This window comes from Petaurus breviceps, unplaced genomic scaffold (assembly GCF_028583685.1).
Source record: "Petaurus breviceps papuanus isolate PSGF00001 unplaced genomic scaffold, PetGlider_PUasm1.0 90897, whole genome shotgun sequence".
NCBI classification, from domain to species: Eukaryota; Metazoa; Chordata; class Mammalia; order Diprotodontia; family Petauridae; genus Petaurus; species Petaurus breviceps.
Genome location: NW_027187374.1, coordinates 2605085 through 2626524, shown reverse-complemented (window position 1 = coordinate 2626524; position 21440 = coordinate 2605085). Strand labels below are relative to the sequence as shown.

General features: G+C 36.4%; 1 protein-coding gene across 1 annotated transcript in view; it reads right to left on the bottom strand.

Annotated features, from left to right (window-relative positions):
- The window catches only part of B3GALT5 (beta-1,3-galactosyltransferase 5), a 55772-nt gene that overhangs the window by 10978 nt on the left and 23354 nt on the right, over nucleotides 1–21440 (bottom strand). Inside the window, exon 2 of the mRNA XM_069074791.1 lies at nucleotides 1368–1534. The gene's annotated coding sequence lies outside the window, so the exon portion shown is untranslated. The remainder of the gene's footprint in view (nucleotides 1–1367; nucleotides 1535–21440) is intronic.

The following is a 21440-nucleotide window of genomic DNA, read 5'->3' as shown; positions in this document are numbered from 1 at the left end:
AGGTGAGACTCAGATGTTTAAGTGACTTTCCTTAGGTCACACAGTGAGTAAAATGAAAATCCAGAATTCAAACCCATATTATTAGACTCTAAGCCTATCAGCTATGCTATGTGTGTACAAGTATAAATTAGAGGGAGAGGGGGTGACCTCGCTTCCAAATTGAATCAAGCTGAATAGGGACCATGCCACAAGTGAGGGTTCCTTGGCATAAACTTGGATTAAAGGAACTGCAGGTAGTGTGGCAGAGAATGCCCAAGCACAGACCTTTAATTGTTGAGAAACTAAGAGGTAAAGGGAGATTTAAGAGGGACACATTGACACTTCAATCAAGCTTGTCCTCTTACAACTGTCAGTGTTAGACTTATGATATTCAGACAGTACACTGTGGGTCTTAGCTTCTGTGACCCTTCATCATCACCTTGTTTTAAGTGCCAGCTTATTTATCCTAGACAGACCAAAGCACAGTGAAATTGCACCTCCTATGGATGAGCATTCTTGGGGCTCCCGACTACCCTGTCTACAAAATCGGAGCTATATTTACTGAACTATTTTCTTTCTTTCTTTTTTTTGGAGGAGGAAGGCAAGGCAATTGGGGTTAAGTGACTTGCCCAAGGTCACACAGCTAATTAAATGTCAAGTGTCTGAGATCACATTTGAACTCAGATCCTCCTGACTCCAGGACCAGTGCTGTATTCACTGTGCCACCTAGCTGCCCCATCACTGATCTATTTTCACAGCTTCATCCTGTTGTCCTTTTGGTCCATGTACCAGTGACTAATAGAATCACTGATGTTTCTACATTCTAAACTAGTTATGACTAGTGATTCTACATTTAAACTCGTTAGGACTTTGTATCATCCTTTCTTGTATCATCCTGTTCACTGGGAAATGGAAAGGCTAAAAATAATATATTGATGTTTTGAGCTAACTAGCTTCCTCCCTGCTGGAAAGTGACTGTAATAAAAAGAGATTGCAGCTTGATGAGAGTTTCTGTCTTTGGGAAGACAGACTGTAAGTGGGGATAAAAGAGAATATACAAATTATGTTTACATATAAATTATTATTTTTCTTTTGTTAACTTTATAAATAAATTGGTTACTAAGGAAATAGCACAGGGGCAATTGACTGACAATTGTAAAAGGAAGAGATTGAGTAATTAATCTGTACTGATGTGAATCAAGAAATGTGGTGAAAGGAGTCCAGACTGCCTTTTTTTCTTTTTTAATCTCCTTTCTGATTCATCAGCCAAATGTCTATTCTGCTTAGTTTTCTGAATTTGGGTAGAATCCTCCTTAGCAAGCTGGACTCCTTCACTCTGAGTATCTTTCTTCAGCACAAGTATGGAACTAATCGTGGAAAAGACTTACTTCTTCCTGGGAAAAATGATCCCCTAGAATTGGAACAGTCTTGGGTGAGATAATATAAGAAAAGTTATTCCACTTTTCCACTGTCAGTGAAGGCTGGAATTTTCAGGTTTTCTGAACTTGTGATGTTTATCAAAATGAATTCTGTTCATCCAATCATTCAACAATCACTAGAAGGAAAAACAAAACAGTGTCATTTAGATAATTTCATATCTGATATCCCTTTAAATGAAAATTAATTTTAAAACATTGTAGTGATGCATGAAAGGAAATACACCTAAAAATATATTCTGGATTTGCAGGCAAACACACAGTCAAGCTGGTTCCTCCTCCATGGTGTCTAGAAGGAAAGGCACTTTCCAACAATACTATGACTTGGTCCTCCAACCCCTTTCTGGGCAGGAGTTATATTAATCCTGCCATTGAAAAAGACCTGAACTATTTTTCCGGAGTAGGCAGGAACCTCAAGGCTGTGTAATTCTACCAGGAAAAGAAATAAGGAAGGGTCAGAGAGTTCAGCTGAACTAGGTCCAAAAGTAAGCCATCATTATTAGCTGTTTTTCTTAAGACTAGATCCAAGGAAATTCTAGACTGGACAGTCCTCTTCCTTCCCATGGTAGCACTAATTTGTCACAGACATGGATTCTACTGAGATGAGATACTTGACCTTGATAATACTGAGTAGCAGAGGCAAACATCTTGTCCTATGGTTAGAGGGTCAATTTTCATTTGGGAGAAGGTTAAGGATCACACAGTTAAGGTGAATTTTCAGACTGGCATGAGAAGCCCAGTTGGGTAGGAACAGCCGCTTTGTTTTTAGTTGGAGGAATCATGTAATCCTGTACCCTTCACAAAATGGCATTATGGCCCCCATGTCCGAGGAGACCAAGGCCTTGCCTGAGCTCTTCTTTTCTTATAATAGCTTTAACCTGGTTTCCTCCTTCCTTTTCCTTCCAGGCCTACTATATTATGAATCTCTCACACAATAAGTAATCTTAGTGAGGTGAAAATTATTCAAGAGTCCACTGATTAGGTACTGCTATCAATTACTGAATCAATGATGCTGAGATGGGTAACTGCAGTATAGCATGTGCTCAGAGTGTAGGGTGTACTGAAAAATTACCAATCAGCCAGTGATTCCAGAGCATAAGTTTCAGTAAACTTATATTTGAATACATAAGTAGGACAGGTCCAGTGGAATTTTATAGAAAGGAGGAAGGGAAGACAAGGGTTTACATATCAGGAAACAAACAACTGAAGGGGAAGATATGCTGGTCAAAACTGGAACTGAAGTTTATGTCCCAAGCTTGATTTTGCAGACATCATCAATTGTATGAACTGCTTAAGTCAAGCAAACAACATTAGAACAATCAACTTTAAGTCCGGGGCAGTTTTTCTTAGCATAATGGTGGCAAGAAGCCTGAATCAGAAATTCTCTTGTCAGTGTCCCTTTTGTTTGAAGATTACATATGAGCATATCAGGTCACGTTATTGTACATCCTATCATTTTCTTCTCTGGATTCCTTCATATAAGTTTTCTGGAAGGCATTTCCACAGGCAGATAAAAGTACTGGGAAGTTACTAATATAATTACAACTATGATGAATCCTTTAAGTATAATCCTTTACTCAATGGAGACATCTGAAAATCAATCACATATTTCCTAGTTCCCAATTGAACACAGTTGAATCTCATTGCTTTTCCTTAAGTGAAGTTTATTAATCCATTAAATATTAAAACTTTTCCCCCAATTTTCTGCTTTCCTTCTGATCTTGATTACGTTTGTTTTTTTTCTGTAAAACATTTTAATTTAATGTAATCAAAATTATCTATTTTATACCTTACACTGCTCTCTATCTCTTGTTTATTCATACACTGTTTGCCTATCCATAAGTTCTATAGGTACTATATTCCATGTTCTTCAAATTTTCTTATAATAACTCTTTCAATATCCAGGTCACTAATTCATTTTGATCTTATCTTGATAAATGGTGCAAGATATTGGTCTATGCTCAATATCTGCCAGACTGCTTACCAGTTTTCCCAACAAAGAACTGTGGGGTGCCCATCAATTGGGAAATGGCTGAACAAGTTGTGATGTATGATTGTGGTGAAATATTACTGTATCGTACTAAAATGATGAACTTCAGGTTCTTAGAAAAACATGGATAGACTTATGTGAAATAATAAAGAACAGAATAAGCAGAACCAAGAGAACACTATATACTATAAAAACAGAATTAAGAACAACTTTGAGTAAATAACTCTTTTTGACCATTATAAATACCCAAATTAACTACAAAGGACTATCTGTATCCAGAGAAGGAACTGATAAAAAGATGTATGCATATACTGGTTTTACACATGCACACATACATACATATTTGTGCCTATTGTTAGTTATCTTTGGGGGGAGGAAGAAAGAGGGAAAAAAGTAAATTACATGGTAACTTAATTATATTTAAAAGGACTAGCAAGTTGTATACAATAGACTTGCAGTTTCAAGTACAATCATCTTTTTTCTATTCTACTATGTTATATAAATGTTTCATTTCTTAAAAATTCAAAATAGAATAAATAAAAATTTAACTATTTATCACACTATTATTATACCACTCCTTTCAGGATGTATGTAATCCTCATATATTCAGAAAGATGTGATACTGTATAGATTTAATACATGAATATAAAACTATTAAAGAAATAAGAAGATAGCAAATCAAAAAAAACTCATTTTTTCTATAAATCTGTATTAGGAAGTTGGGAACGGTTGCAAATTTAGAACAATAAAATCAAAACAATAAGGTTATTTATACTTACATTCTATAGTAGTTCAGAGATGCCTGATGATTATAACAATAAGATCCATTATAAAACATTTGCAATTCTCTTGCCATAGTCAGAGAAATTTGCTATGAAAGGAGGAAGCAAAGAATTGTAATAATAACTCAAATACATACATGTGGAAAGTGCTTTGCATCCATTATTTCATTGGAGTCTCACAAAACCTGGCTTCCTCCTAATAGCAATGCCTCCCTTGCCACACTTCCAAGTACAAGTTACATTTTCTCTGATATTTTTTGAGCCACTGGTTCTACTTATGAAATCAGAATAATTCTTGCTTTCAAGGCCATTTCCTTTACAACCATTACTAGAAACTTCTCCTTCAAGGTTCATTCAATCCAAATTTGTCATCCAATACAACTCTGAAAGCTGTTATTTTCCAACTCCCACTATATTCTCCATTCTTTCTTAATGAGTTCAGTGTCAGATTCATACACTTCCTCTCTATTCTAACTTCTTTCTTCATTCTAATAGTTTTCTACATACATGTAGATGTTCTCTGAAATACCCTCTTTTCCTCCTCAGCTATACATAAGTCATATCTTTTATCTTGATATCACCCACAATTGTTATGCTTCTGTGTTCAAGAACTCTGAATTTCCTGATTATAATGTTTTATCTTTCCATGTCTCCCTATGCTTCATTCCTTCTAAACCTACACTAGAGCCTCTAATTCCTCTATCTCTCATTACTCTATATGGTAGGAGTTTACTAAATACTTGACTAATTCCCAATATTGACCTTTCGATGAATCCTTCAATTTTACAGTCTTCTGCTCTTAACTGCCTTACCAAACCCCAACCCTACATTATTCTCTTCCTTCTTACAAATATACTTTTGAATAGAACTAGATAAAAACACAAATCCACAATTTATGCTGAATAAATTCAACCGGGCTCTCGCTATAGTAAGGTTATCTTGTCCTAATTCATTCACTGTTCCATTCACTAAAGATGCTGTTTCAAATCTTTTCTTGTTTCCTCAAGCCTCACAAACCACTCCCTGGCTCCATCCTCTTTGCTGAGGACCTCATTTCATACTTTAAGGCAGCTAGGTGGCGCAATGAATAGAGCACCAGCCCTGAAGTCAGGAGAACCTAAGTTTAAATCCAACCTCTTGACACACTTACTAGCTGTGTGACCTTGGGCAAGTCACTTAACCCCAACTGCCTTGCCTTCTCCCCTCCAAAAAAGAAAGAAAGAAAGAAACTGAGGCCATTCACAAAAGCAGATAGGTGAAAGCAGACAGGCCTCAGGAAGACTTCAATTCAAATGAAACCTCACACACTTAAAAGCTATATGATCCTTGGCAAGTCAACTTAACCTCTGTTTGCCGTGATTTTGTCAACTGTAAAATCGGAATAATAATAATAGTAACAGCACCTACCTCTCAGAGTTGTGAGCACCAAATGAGACAACGTTTGTAAAAAGCACTTAACACAATACCTGGAACATTTATAGTAAACATATAACAAATGCTTATTCCCTCCTCCCTTCTAGCGTTTCCTCCTCTTCCTTCTCTCATATCCCTCCAAAGATCTTTCCTTACTATCTCCTCTTTGACTTCTGTCTCTGACAGTGAGGTGACCCTACTATTTTCCAAGGTAAACCCACATGTACCCTCGATCTTATCATTTCCTGACATCTCCAATAGATTATCTCACCTTACTCTTTAGTTTCTCTTTAATTTTCAATATCTCCCTATCCTAATATCAATAACTAACCACTAGATCCTTTCCTAATTTATACACGCATGAATTTCAAGTTCCCAGATTCTTAAAAAAAAGAAAAACCCTCACTAAATCCTACCATGCCTGCCAGTTGTTGTCCAATAGTCTTTCTTTGTGTTTTCCACTAACTTCCTTGGAAAAAGTCAGCTGTAGCTATATAGACCATTGGTCACCTCCTCCTGGATACTATATTCTCTCTGGGTTTTTGTGACTGCTCCCTCTTGGTTCTTCTCCTACTTATATTTCTGCTTATTTTCAGTGTCTTTTGCTTGATCTTCATATGTATATTTCCCTCCTAGGTTCCTTCCTGGTCTCGCTTTTTCTTTATACTGTCTCTTTTGTGATTTCATCAGTTTCCATGGGTCTAATTGTCATCCCTTTGCAGATGATTCCCAGATCTAATTTTCTATCCTTAGTCTCTCTCCTGAGCTACCAGAATTTTAAACTCAATATCCCATAGGTATCACAAACTCATTATGTCCAAAACAAAATTAATCATCTTTTTTTCCAAACCTTACTCTCTTCACAACTTTTTTTTATTTATTTTTTTATTTTCTAATTACCCGGGTTCACAACCTCAATGTTATCCCCAATTCCTACCTCTCACTCATACCACATATCCAATCAGTTAACAAATCTTTTAATTTCTTTCTCTATGATGTCTGCTGCATAATCCTCTTCTCTCCTCTCACACATCTACCATCTTGGTTCACACTCTATTCATACAGAACCTCTATTATCATAATAGCCTTCTTACTTCAAGTTTTTCTTTATTCTAATCCATTCTCACTCAGCTACCAAAATGATTTTCCTAAAATCTAGATCTGACCATATTAAACGCCCCTCCCTAGCCACATAATCCACAGAGTTATCCCTATAACATGACAGAGGAATGGGTTTCCCCTTTGTATAGCCACTGATTTTCTGCTTAGAACCAAATTTAGAGAACTATTTGGTATCTCCCACTTCAGGCCCCCAAGACATAAGCTTTTCTGTCTCTATAGAAAGATAGAGAACTCTTTATCATCTCCTATTTCAAGAGTCACATGTTAACTTTTAGGATCACCCCCAAATTTGCACATGGTTGTCAAGAATGGTAACTAAGCATGCTCCAAGGGGAAGGCAGAAGGACATCCACTACATAAAAATCCAAAGTATCATATCATTTTCAGATAACAATATGATAAAAATAGTCACTATTGCAGTTAACATAAGCAAAAGGTAAAAACCTAGATGGAGGCACAATTATGATATCCTGAATAATATTAATAAATCACAGAAACAACTAATAAGTATGTGAGAGTAATAAAAATGAGACCACATAAACAAACTTCTGGCATACAGCTAAAACAATCTGAAGAAAAGTATCTCTCTGAGGACCTACTAATACAGAAAGAACATACTGGTGTTGTGTGGAATGACTTTCAGTAAAGTTTCCCCATTCTGAATATCATATATACATTCTTATTACTTCCTTGTATTTTGTAAATAAGTTCAGTATTGTTCCCCCATATATATGTAAGTCACTGTATATTTCAAGGTAATGTAAGAGCTATTGAGTATTAATACAACTGATTGGATTAACTATTGAAACCAAATTAGAGTTGTTTCTAGTTTGGGGAGTTTGGGGAAAGGAATAGTAGTGTGAGAGGTAACAAAGGGTTAAGTCTCTACAGAACTGCAAGAATTGCTGAACAAGACTACTGATAAAAGTAACAGACAGTAGTACCCTTGGGGGAGTTGAGGCAGTAGCCTTGGGAGGAAGTTGAGTTCCTAGTCCTTGAGGGATTTGAGGCAGTAGCCTTGGGAGGAAGTTGAGTTCCCAGAGAACTCTTAGATAATACTAAAATGAAACAATGTAGAACGAAAGGAGCTGACAGCAGCAGGTGGAGTTGACCAATCAGGAAACAGACAGTGGCCTTGGGGTACCCAGGCCCAGATAAGGATGTATCTAGGTTAGACTGAAGGGGGTTCAGTATTCAGAGGTTGTTATTACACTTGCGTAGTGAACCTCACGTATTATGTATTCTGAGGTTGTTACTGCACTTGCATAGTGAACCTCATGTATTACGTATGTTATCTAACAAGATTAGAGCCTCATTAGTAATAATTAGGTTAATGTTTGGGAGGGGCGTGTAACTCTTGCTTATTTAACCCAGCTTTAGCTTCTGTACCTCTACCTCCTCTCTCTCGGTGCTGTCCCAGAGACTGGCCTGCCCACTTCTTGTGAGATTCTAATAAAACTTTCTATCTTCACTTTGAGAGGTCTCCAAGTCGTCATTTTGGATTAGGGTTTTCATATCACACACAGTGTTAAGTGAATTAATGAACAGAATATGTGATTTTTAAAATCAATAGACAAACTCAAAGCACAAAAGAAAAAAAATCTCAAAAATAAGAGGAGAAATAGATACAGCGAAAATCAAGACTATTAGAGAATTGCTTTTGTTATTGTTCAGTCGTTCAGCAATATCTAACTCTTAGCGACCCCATGAACCACAGCACACCAGGCCCCTTCTGTCCTCCACTATCTCTCTTCAATTTCCAGTTTGTTATTTCCATGCTACTATCTATCTCCTCCTCTGCCATCCCCCTTTCCTTTTGCCTTCAATCTTTTCCAGGATGAGAGTCTTTTCTAATGAGTACCATTTTCTCATTATGAGGCCTAAGTAAATACTCTGAAGTTTCAGCTTCAGTATTTGACTTTCCAGTGAACAGCCTGAAATAACTTAAGTATTGACCAATCTGACCTTATGACTTGACAGAATTGATAAACAAATCTAAAAACCATATCTTTGACAAAGCAAAGTTGATAACCCTTTAGCTAGACTGATCAAAAGCATAATAGTAGAAAATCAAATTAACAAAATAAATATTAACAATGTAAAGTAATAGGAAAAATTGTCAAACCCTGCTATACTCTATTTTATGCCAGCAAAACTGAGAATTTAAAAGAAATCAATGATTCTCAAAAATATGAAACAAATTAATAGAACATGAAATAAATCCCAATGAGTATTTACAGATCCTATACTTGACTGTATGCCACCATGGGGAATGGGAGGGGAGGGAGGGGGACAGAATGTGAAACTCAAGGAATTGTGGAATTGAATCTTGTAAACTAAAAGTAAACAAATAAATTAATATAAAAAAGAAACAAATCCCAATGTTAGAAAATTAAATCATGTTAACTGCAAAGTGTGTTAAAATGGTATCTTGCTCTGATCCTCCTGAGCATCCCTACCCCACCACCTTCTAGTCACTAAAATAAAGTTTATAAGTAGCCATATAAATGGTCAATAGCAGGAAATAGGATTGCAAAGGGGAGCCTAGAAGTCACATACAAACCATCCTAAAGATCAAAGGAGTATAATTTACAAATAGTATCATATATTAACCAAAATTCACATTCTGGTAATATGTGATAAATCAGCAGAAGTCCTTTAGCACTGCTATCAGAGTACTGGCCCCATCATATGTAAATTCTAGACAAATTCTAGACCTCCACAGTTCCATACCAGCAGAACATAAAAAGGTACTGATAACTTTGAGATGTAATTAAAGTTTACCAATAACTTTGAGGTGTTTTGTATATGTTAATGAACTAACCCCAAGGTGGCACAGACAAAAGCCAGCGTGTTCCCCCCACCAAAAAAAAACTATAAAAATGAGACCTCAAACTCCTGCCTCCTGAGCACTATTCCACCTCCACTGGGTCCATGCTACCTAATGCTTTCATATATAATTCATGGTTATGTGAGTAATATTCTCTGCCTCTCCCCCTCCCAATCCTCTTCTCCACACTGCCCCATTCCTGTCCCCATGCCATCTGTCTCTATCCCTTTCACCACTTGTCTCTGTACCCTTTGTGCCCAATTAAAGTGTGATTGTCACCTCATTTCCGTCCACCAGTCATGGTCTTTCCCAGCAAGCACACAAAGAACCATCACTGGCTGCCCTCATTTTATATTTTTATAAATTAATTATCAATTCACAAAGGAATTACCAAAGGAAAAAATCTCTGGTCAAGATGAAATTATAAGCAAATACATTCAAAGAATAATTGTGTCACAAAACACTACTAAACTCTTTTTATGGGGCAATTATTGTCTGACTACCTACATCAGATAGATAAAGGAAAGAAAGAGAACAATCAACTGATATCACTAATGGATACTAATTAAAAATGTTTAAATGAAATGTTACCAAAATTGCTACATTATATAGCAATACATTTCTAAATTATTCACTATGGTCAAGCTGAATTTATATCAGAAAAACAAGGATAGTTCGATATTAGGAAGACAATTAACATAATCATATTAAAAGCAAAAAAAATCCAAGATACATAATCATATCAATACATATGATGAAAGATGTGACAAAGTACAATGGAATTCCTATGCATTTGCACTTTAAACCCTACAAAAGATAGACATACAAGTGCCATTTCCAATGATTTTTAAAGAAAAAAACCCTATTAAACAAGAACTGCTGGCAATACTAGAAAGCAATTTAGCAAAAATTAGGTTTTATACCACCATCCTACACCAAGTACCATAATAAGCTCAAAATGACTGGGGCTTGAATATTAAAGGTTAAAATATAATAAAATAAAATGTAAAAATTTAGAAAAGAATCATATTAAGTACCTTTCATATCTATGAATGAGAGAGAATGCTTAACCAAATTAAGGAGAGAGGCAATTACAAAATATAAAATAGTTCATTTGACTTCCTGAACTTGTTTTGCTTGAACAAAATCTGTGCAACTTGAATAAGAAGAGAAGCCGCAGGAAATAATCTTGGTATCAAATGCTTTTGAAAAGGGCCTCATATTTAAGCAATATAGAGAGCAAATATTTAAGACCAAGGGCCATTCCCCAGTGAATGAGTTTTCAAATGGTAGGAACAAACAGTTCTCAAAAGAATCGCAAATGATTAACAGCCATGAAAAATTACTTCCAATGACTAACAGGAGAAATGTGAAATTAAATAACTCTGAGGTTCCACCTCACTCTCAGCAAATTAAATGACAAAAGACAGGAACAGTCAATCTTAAAAGTATAGAAAAGATTAGGCATAGTAACACGTCACTGGGGCTTTGAATTGGTCCGATAATTTTGGAGAGCAATTTTGCATTACGCTAATCGTTAATATAGCCCAGAAATCACATTGGTAGATGTGTTTTCCAAAGAGATCAATGATAAAAAGAAAAGTAAAACAGATAGATACTAACACATGCATTTCATCACTCTTTTCAGTGGCAAAGGATTGAAAGCTTCTTGAGAGAAGGAACTCCTATTGTCTTTCTTTCTCTACCCAGCATGCAGAGCTAATAAATGTTAGCTGAGTGAGCACGGTCGATGCCCACCTATCAGGAACAGATGAATCTCATTATTTTTTCTAGCTCTAGTAAGTGGTCCTTTGGTAAGATGATTGACCAGATATTAAATGGGTAAGTCAATTTAGCAAGTATTGTCTATCCGTGAATAAATAAAATTTCTCTAATTATTTAGGTCTATATTTTTGTGTTTACAGTGTTTTGTCAATCTACTCATAAAGTTCCTGTGTATCTTAGTGGGAAGAGTCCTCAATCTGTTACAATCTGTAGTGACTTTAATGGATATCTCTTCCCTCTAGATTTTGATGATATATACGGAAATGTTGAGGATTTATGAGGATTCATTTATTCTGTTATTTTTTGAAGATGCTGTTTCCGTTCATTTTAGCTGACTCTTCAACTCTAAGTGCATCATCATATTACATGCTAAAGGCAATCACTAGTGGTTTTTTCAATATTTATCCTCCCAATTTCTTTTTCTTGTCTTATTGCAATAACTAGTATTTCTAGTAATATATCAAACAATAGTGCTGATGATACATAGCCTTCATTCATCTTTGATCTTATTAAAAATTACTCTATTTGATCCCCATTATATATAATACTGGCTCTTGGTTTTAGATAGATATTATTTATCAAGTTAAGGAAATGTCATTTATTTCTATGTTTTCTAGTGTTTTAATAGGAATGAGCCCTGTATCTTGTTAAAAATCTTTTTTAAAAATCTACTGACATAGTCATATAATTTTTGTGGATTTTATTATGTTCTATTACATTGATAGATAATCCAATATTGAGTCAACTTTTCATTCTTAATACAATCTAATCATCATCCTTATGATATATTAATGAAGCTTACAGCAATGTTCATTATGGATATTTTTCTATAGTTTCATTTTGTTTTGATATGCCTTAGTTTTTATATCAAGGTGATATTTGTATTATTGAAGAAATTTAAAACATCTCATTTTACTCTTTTCCAACTATCTGCATAATATTAGAATTAATTGTTCTTTGAATGTTTGTTAGTATCTACTTCTAAATCCATATGGTCCCAGTTCTATCCTCCTCCCCACTGATAACTCATTTATGAATTATTGTGATAATACCAGTGTTTTCCTGACTTCCATGACCTCCTTACCCTACCCAACCTGATTGGTCTTATCTGCCCTGACAAAGCTTCCTGATCTAGGGGCATAAAAGGTTCCCATTTAGTAGAGTCAGCCCCCTTTAGACTTGGTAGGTGCCTGAGACCATATGAGTTGCCATATCTGAGTGTTCTATGATTAGATATTTTTTTTTTCCAGATTGAGACAAGGGAGGATGAGTTCAGAGAATCTAAGTGCCACTGTATCCCTGCTGGATATCCTTGCTATGTTTTGGAAAAATAAACCTCCTTTTTTTCCATAATTCAAAAGTACTTCATTCTCTCCCAACATCAAACTTAAACTTGGAGAGGAATGGAGTTAGAGACATATATATAACATATGATCAATTTTCCCCCTATAATTTGTTTTTTTAAATTCTCTACTTATCCTATTATTCTGGGCATTTAATATTTTTGTAAATACTCATCCATTCCATTTAGGCTGTCAGTTAATTGGTAAAAATAGTGGGCAATTACTTTGTTTATATCTCCATTTTGTGAATTAACCTTTTGTCTTTTTTAATACTTTTTCCCTTTTATAATCAAATTAGCTAATGGTTAATAAATTTTATTTCACAAAAAGCAGCTCCTAGTTTTGTTTATTAATTCAATGATGTTTTTTTCTTTCAATTTTGTGAATCATTTTTTATACACTCAGGATTTCCAATAAACAATTGATTTTTTAACATGTTATTTTTCTAGATTTTGTTTAATTTCATGGCAAATTAATATGTTCTTTCTCACTTTTATTGATAAAACTTTTCAAAGACATAAATTTTCCCCTAAGGAATGATCTGGTCACATTCTACAAATTTTAGTATGTTGATTTAATACTCTACCTAGCAAAACTCTTTTAAATACAAAGGCAAAAATGGATAATGTTACAAATCATTATCTTTAATGAAATTTTCTACTGTTTCTAAGATTTGTTCTTTGTCATAACAATTCCTTAGAATTAAATTAGCCTCTATTTTTTATTTTTTATTGGTAACCTTTTATTTAATACAACTTTATTACACTGTCATCAATTTTAAAAATGTACTTAGTACTTTTGCTTCTCTGCACTTCCCTAAGGTTTTTTTTATGTCCAAATATAGTCAATCTTTGTAAAAATGCTGTGCACTGCTGAAAATTTTATACTTTTCTATTTATATTTAAAAATCATTAGAAATGTATCCTATTTAACTTTGCTATAACTCTACTCCAGACATTCCTTTCTTTCTTTTCTTTGTTATGTAAGTCTAACTCTAAAAGGGACATGGAGAGTTCCTCAGTCATTACAGTTTCACTTCCTATTTCTCCCTATAATTTTTCCCTTAGATTTTAGATGTTATTCCATTTGGTGTACATGTTAAATATTGAAATCCATTGTCTACATTATCTATGTAACGTGTCAGTATAATGCATTTCCACTATTTACTTCTTTTAATGAATTTTATTTTTGCTGTTGCCTTGTATGAAATCAAGATTTCTACCCCTGAACGTTTTTTCCATTTTTATTATTAATTTATTTTTAGTTTTCAACATTCATTTCCATAAGATTTTTAGTTTGAAATTTTCTCCCCATATTTCCTCTTCCCCTCCTCACCCCAATATGGCATGCATTCTGATTACCCCTTCCCCCAGTCGGCCCTCCCTTCTATCACCTCCCCATCCCTTCTCCCCTTACTTTCTTGTAGGGCAAGACAGATTTCTATACCCCACTGCATGTTTATTTAATTTCCCAGCTGTATTTAAAAACCATTTTTAACATTTGTTTGTAAAACTTTCAGTTCCAAATTCTCTCCCTTCTTCCCTCCCCACCCACCTTAATCTCTGCATTTTTTTTTAGTTCAACTGAGGTATAATAGATTTTCCTCCAGCTTCTTATTTTAACTCTGCATGAATCTTTGTTTTAAGTGTACTTCTTTTAAACAGCATATTGCTGAATTCTGCTCTCTAATCCATTCTACTGTCATGCTCCTTTTTATGGGCAAGTTCAACCAATTCACATCCCCAGTTTTGATTATTAATTGTGTATTTCCCTCGGTCTTATTTTGTCATTTTTTTCTCCCTTTTCTTCCTCCATCATCCTTACAAAGAAGATAAGGATAGGAGGAATGTGTTTAGCCCCAGTCAATGTTTGATGCAATATCAATCCACTCTCCTGGCCCTTTTCTCTTTCCCTCACCCAAACCTCATTTACAAGTTCTTATTTTTTCTTCCCTTTTCATACTCCTTTTCTTAACCCACTCTCTGTGGTAAGTGATTGTTTTGCTTATGACTAATCCTTTTTGTAAATCTATTTCCCTCTTATTCTTCCCTCTTTCTTTTCTAGCTTCCCTACTGAGTGAAATATATTTCTATACCAAATTGTGTGTATCCAGATACTTTGCTCTTCTTTGATGAGTTCCTATGAAGGTGAGGTTCAAGTGTTCCCAACTCCCTCCACCTCTTCCTTGTTTATATAATTGTGTGAGAGAGTTGAAAACTTCTCAGACTATACCCTAAAATGGAGACAGTGCTCTACACTCAAGCTGGGCTCTGGCTGCATCTAGGCCTAAGTTTCGTGGGGTTTTTTGTTTTGTTTTGTTTTTGGCAAACTTACCCCTCCCCGGCTTTCATCCACTACCAAATAAATTATCAAATGCTTTCGTTGGTTTTCATTGGTTGAAGATTGTTTCCTTCCTCTTTGTATCTGGGTAGATTCCCAAGCTAGATTGTGAGACCAAGCTCTCAACCAATGAGGGCAAGGTCAGTGGGAGGGGTTGCTTGGGTTAGGCTGTATAACCACGTTTTTGCTTTCTGTAGCCAGCTTCCTTCCACTGGTTTGTACTGGTGAAGGTGATGCTCCTTTTCTTGCAAGAATTGAATAAATCCTTTCTGTTCCTACCTAGAGAAGTCTCTGAGTTTTCAATTAAATTTTGGATAGGGTTTTTCATCCCACACATAATCTTCTCATTATACATCCTGATTATGAAAAATAATTTCCCTCACTCTAACTCCCCCTTTTTTTCTTAGTGTACAGTATCCCCCCTTTTTCTTTCTTCTTTTAATCAACATATAGCAAAACTACTTCCAAGCTCTCTCATTTAACTCCTTAACACCTGATGATATTATGGCACTGAGGGACCACTTGGATCTTCTCCCTCTACTGGAATGCAAACGCTTCATCTTCATTTCACCTACATTTACCTTTTTATGTTTTTTTTTTTAACCTTTTTTATATTTTAATTTCAGTGCTGGGGGGGGGAGGGGAGGGAGGCCGGTAATGTGGTTTCTCAGAGACTATCTGCTAAAGTATGTGAAGTAGGCCTCAGTTAGGTGACCTTGGGAGAAAAACGAAAATCTAGAAATCCCCTTGTTACCCCACCTGCAAAATAAGGGAATGTTAACAGAACAGCCAATCAATTTAAAAGATTACATGAGGAAGGGGAGGGTTGCAGGTTTCGGGCAGTTTTTGGCTATATAACCCAGCTTTGACTTCTGTACGGTGGCCTCCGCTCCCTGGATTTATTTTCTAGTGACTGGACCACCTGCTTCTCCCCAGATTCTAATAAAACTTTCTACCTTCACTTTGAGAGGTCTCCAAGTAGTCAATTTGGGTTAGGGTCTCTACCCCACACAGTTTTGGGGGATCATGTCCTGGGATCACTTGACTCAGCTGGGACCGACCGCCACCCGTATTTGCAGGCAGGCGCCCATGGGACACACTGTTCCTGTGGTCTGCGGAGCAGGGTGGTGTTTCTGCTCTCTGCTGAGCAAAGTGCCCAAAGCAAAGAGACTCAGTGAAGGAGAAAGTGAAAGTGACAGACCGGAAGCTCCATATGCAGATGTTGGATTGATTGAGCTCGAAGTCGGGAGAACCTACCTGCATGTGGCCCGAAGGTAAGCACTCCAGAGTATGGGGGTCAATTTGGCTAGGTCGAGGGAGACCCAAGGGGAAGAGCCTCTCACGTAAATTGTGTGGTGAAACGGACTGCAAACGACCCCAGGGGGAAGGACTCTCCAAGAATGCTATCAGGTGACTGCTGGCAGGAGGGCGACCCCTGTCGAGACAATTTGGAATATAGAGGAGTCTAAGGGCGGTCCTCGTCAAATTATGGGGAAAACGCAGTCCAAATCCCAAAATCAGGAGCAATGTCAGGAAGTGCCGGCTAAATAGTCCCTTGGGAAATAGGTTACAGAATTGGGATGAGCTGCCAAAATATAAAGGGAAGGATAAAAAAAATTATCAAGTGAAACTGGCTTGTATATTTGTTCTTTGTGTTTCTGTGTAACTAACAGCCTCTGTGTGTTCAAGGACAGGAAGAGGTACTGTTGAACTTTCTTGGAATGCAGTTTTCTCTTTGTCTCCTCCTCCCTCTTCCATCAGGTGGAATAAAAAAAAGAGAGAGAAATACTTGTTTAGGTTATATGATGGTAAATGCAGGTCTAAGAGTGTAGAAGTAGTATCAGGTCAGAATTAGAAAGAAATAAGGTATGTGTGGTTTTAAAGGGGCTTTAATCAAAGTCCAATGGAAGGATGAGTAGACAGTAGGAAAAGCAAGAAAGTTTAAGCATGTAGCAAAGAAAAGAACATGGGTAGGAAGTTAAGATAGGTATAAGTTATTTGCTATTGAAAAGTGTGAACAGAAGTTTTAAGATTTTTTAAAAGTTTGAAAATCTCCTTGTCTTCATTCCACCCTGGCTAAGTGGAGTGAAGAGAGGGCAATAAGAAAAGGAGGGAATCTTCTCCCCTCAGATCAAAGAGGCAGGCAGACAAACATTTAACTATTTCCTGCCTCACCTAAAAGAGGAAAGTTTTGTGTATCAGAATGCAACTGAAAGGTAACTGAATACATTCTGGTCATTTTTGAAGAGTGTCACTCCTAATTCAATGCTAAAGATAAATAGTATTTGGCACTGAGGCAAAATTAGGAAAATACATAGATCTGTAAAAGAGACACCTCAGAGGTGAAGCTTTGAGCTCTCCAGTACAGAAGGGGACACCAGGGTCCCACTCACTTGACTGGCAGGTTCAAAGCTCTCAATTTCAAAGAAGTTTCTAAGGAGTGGACACATAAGTGAAATTTGTGGGAGTAAAAGTTAGAATAGCTAAAAACATTTGAGCAGATTTTGTTAAAGCCTCTCCCACCAGATCAGATTAAGGAAAGAGAGTGCTGAATAATAGTAGGGAATTTGAGTTACCCTCCCCCACTTAAGAAAAGGGGGGGGGGAGGCATAGCAGCTATATCGAGGGCCCCACTGGCAACAGCCCTTGGCTGCTGGGTACCTTGAAGCCCACACCTCTAGGAATGCAGATGACCCTCTATTCTTTCAAACCCCCGGGTCCACAGCCAGGCTCTGCAACTGTGGGGAGAGGAGAAAAGCCTCTGTACTTGGTTTATGGATCACCACATTCACCATCTATGTGAGATTCCAGAATGTAATTGATTTCTAGTGATAAGGTGATCGGTTGTGTGGCACCAAGAAAACTTTAGTTCTGTGTAACTTCAAAAACTGGAGTTTTAAGGTCACCAGATTGGTAATTCATTTGTTTTTATTTCAAAGTTCAAATTTAAGAACATAATAATTGTTTATGATATTGTTACTGGTAAACAGTTATATTATCTATTTTGTGTGCAAAGCAGTTTCTCTTAAAGTCTTGGAGTGTTGTAATTTGGGAAATCATAAGCTTCCAAGTCTGTCTTTGTTTAAAAGGAAGTTTCAGTTAAAATTGTTTAAACTTGTAAGATTGTGAAGTTATTTAGCTATTGTTTTAATGCTAAAACCTAAAATTGTTAATTGATTACTGTATGTGGAAAGGGGGAGACTGGATGAAAACTTTATTTTGATTAGTTCTGCTCATTCAGAACAGTCCTCCTGCATGATGTTGTATGATGATGTAAAACTGCCAAAGCCCCTAGAAATTATCTCTATTAGGCAAGGTCATTCAGTATGGGAAGGGAGCTTGTTTTAGTTATGAAGCTCCTAAACAATAAACTTGACTTGCTGAGAAGTAGCAAGTCTATGTACAAAAGAGTAAAAAGGATCTCTAATAATTGGCTTTACCAGGACAAGTTCAAAAATTGTGAAAGGAAAGAAGTTAAAGGGAATCCCTTATGTATGTGAGTACTGGTAAATCGTTGTGGTATATTGCAACTTGATGAGAGTAAATTGATGTTAAGGTAAAAAGGTTTTGGGACTATAGTGCATGTGGATCCTTTGTCCAATCAGGTCCCTATTTTCCATCTTTATGGCAATTCAATGGAAAATTAGGCATAAGGCAAATTATGAAATTTTGCCATTTAAAGGACATTCTTCCAGAATATTTTTTAGAATAATTGGATACATAATTAATTAGCTTGTGGGGTAGACATTAACTTCTTTGTTTATTTACTCTAGGATTCCACTACAGAACAGTTAGTAATAGAGATCAGAGGGTTAAGAAGATAAATGAAGATTTGGTTAGAAATAAGGATTACAGTGTGAGTTCAGATTAAGCATAGTCCCAGGAAAATAGGGAAGCTTGGGAAGTAGATGCAAATCTATTAGAGCAATAATTTATAATTCTGATGGGAGATTTGATTTTTATGAACAAGAATAAATATAGAAATGAATACAGGTTATTTGAGGCTCACTGTAGAAATGTTCCTTAACCAATGTGAGATTATAATCATATCTTAAACTGATTGTTGGATATTGTTATTTAAGATTTGATGGGACTGCTAAATGACTATTCCTCTGAGTCTAACTCCAGGTATCAATATTAAGAAAGGCTATCCAAGCTATCTGAGCCACTGATCCATGATGCCAGACCCTATGAGGTACAGGTATGGAAGGCTTATGAAGTATGGGTATGGAAGGTCGGGAGAAAAACCCTTCCACATGAGCTGAGGTAGGATTCTTCTGACTCAACCCTCCCAGTGACACCTGACAGACTCTGAGCTTGGCTCAATGCAGATTGCAGCCTGGTATACATTTTGACTGAAATTGACATTCTGAAGTTGGGGAAAATGGTGCTCTCATTACAGTTTTGTTCCTATTCTTGGTGGCAAGTTTCAATAATCAAAAGTTTTGAAAACACAACAACAAATCTATTAAATACTTGATTCTGGGACATCTCAAGTTACTATAAGATAAAGCTATTAGGCTTAAGATTTAGTATAGGTATTCCTGTATAAGTCACGGTCCTTTAGTTCTTTGTAATAGTATAAGAACAAATAGATCAAGGGTTTGTGGGAATATTATTCTGTTATTTAGTTGGTATCACACTTGTCTCAGCTTTCTCATAATTAGTCAATGTTAAAAGGAGGATAGTTTTTGTACTTGGTAAAAATTTTAATTGTTTGAATTGTGAGCTTAATGTGAATCCCTTGGTGAAATCCCATCCTCCTAGTGGAGGAATTAATAATGGATTAATGCAAAATATGAAACAAATAAACTAATTTTAATGAGTGATCATGATAATTGACCAAGACTCCAATTGTAATATTGTAAGAATGATAAGGGTTCTGGAGTGGTCATTTAGATTGGTTCCAAGGTTCCTTTTGTAGATAAATGAATGAAAGAAGGCGGAAGAAAGAGAAGTTAGGATGCAGAACTGACGCTGGATGATCCTAAGCCACCAGAGGACTTCCTCAGATCTGGACAGCAGTGTGAAAAGAGACTTTTGGACTTTGAAAGGACAATTGTTTATTATTGTTTTCTTTTGAATCTCTGTATCTGCACTCATAAAGGGGACTGCCCCCTTGTATGTTGTCAATGCAACGACGGGAATTAGAATTAAGAAAAGTGGGGAAACTTCAAAGGTATTAGAGTATCTTTTAGCTGAAGAAGGAGGGGTATGTGGGAAACTCAACTTATCCAATTGTTGCATGAGAATTGACAATAATGGGAGTGTAGTAAAGGAAATTACACAAGATATGGAAATTAGCACATGTCCCTGCACAGATTTGGCAGTCACCTTTTAATACATCTTGGTGGTCCTGGTTTGGAGGAAGTTGGTGGAAACAGGCCTTATGGTTTCTGATTGTAGCTATTAGTGGGATTATATTCATTCCTGTATGCCTCCCATGTATGATCAAGTTGATTACAAATATAGTGCAAACTGCCCTCACCAAAATGATCAGATTGGAGACAAAGACTACTGAGGGAATTAGACTGATGGTTTTAAAAGGGCAAGGTTGGGAACCAGTACCTACCACCACAAGGGATGAACCAGAAGGAACCAATGACTTAGAGAAGCGTTGTGAAAATATGCTCTGATTATTCACGGAGAAGGAATGTGAAAGAATGCTGAGAAATCTCTAATGAAAAACCACAGTAGGGTATAGAAGAGGAGGGATTGTGTGTGAGGGGGGCAGGTAATGGTGGTTTCTCAGAGACTATCTGCTAAAGTATGTGAAGCCTTAGGCCTCAGGTGACCTTGGGAGAAAAACGAAAATCTGGAAATCCCCTTGTCACCCCACCTGCCAAATAAGGGAATGTTAACAGAACAGCCAATCAATTAAAAGATTATATGAGGAAGGGGAGGGTTGCATTTTTCATGTGGTTTTCGGCTATATAACCCAGCTTTGGCTTCTGTACAGTGGCCTCCTCTCCCTGGATTTATTTTCCAGTGACTGGACCGCCCTCTTCTCCTGAGATTCTAATAAAACTTTCTACCTTCACTTTGAGAGGTCTCCAAGTAGTCAATTTGGGTTAGGGTCTCTGTACCCCACACAGTGCTTCTACTCAGCTCTGATTTTTTTTATTAGGAACTCTCGGGAGTCCTTGACTTCTCTAAAGATACATTTTTTGCCCTGTAGGATTATACACAGGTTGGCTAGAAATATATTCTTGGTTGTAAGGCTAGATATTTAGATTGTTATATTTTAGGTTATCTGCCGCCACCATCACTCCATCCCCACCCCCAAAGTGGTAGCTACTAAATCATGTGTGATTCTGGTTGTTCTTCCTCAGTACATGAATTCTCTGCATTATTTTTTTTAACCTGGAAGCTCTTTTTTTGAGCTATTAACTACCACAGAATTTTCATTTGAGGATCTTT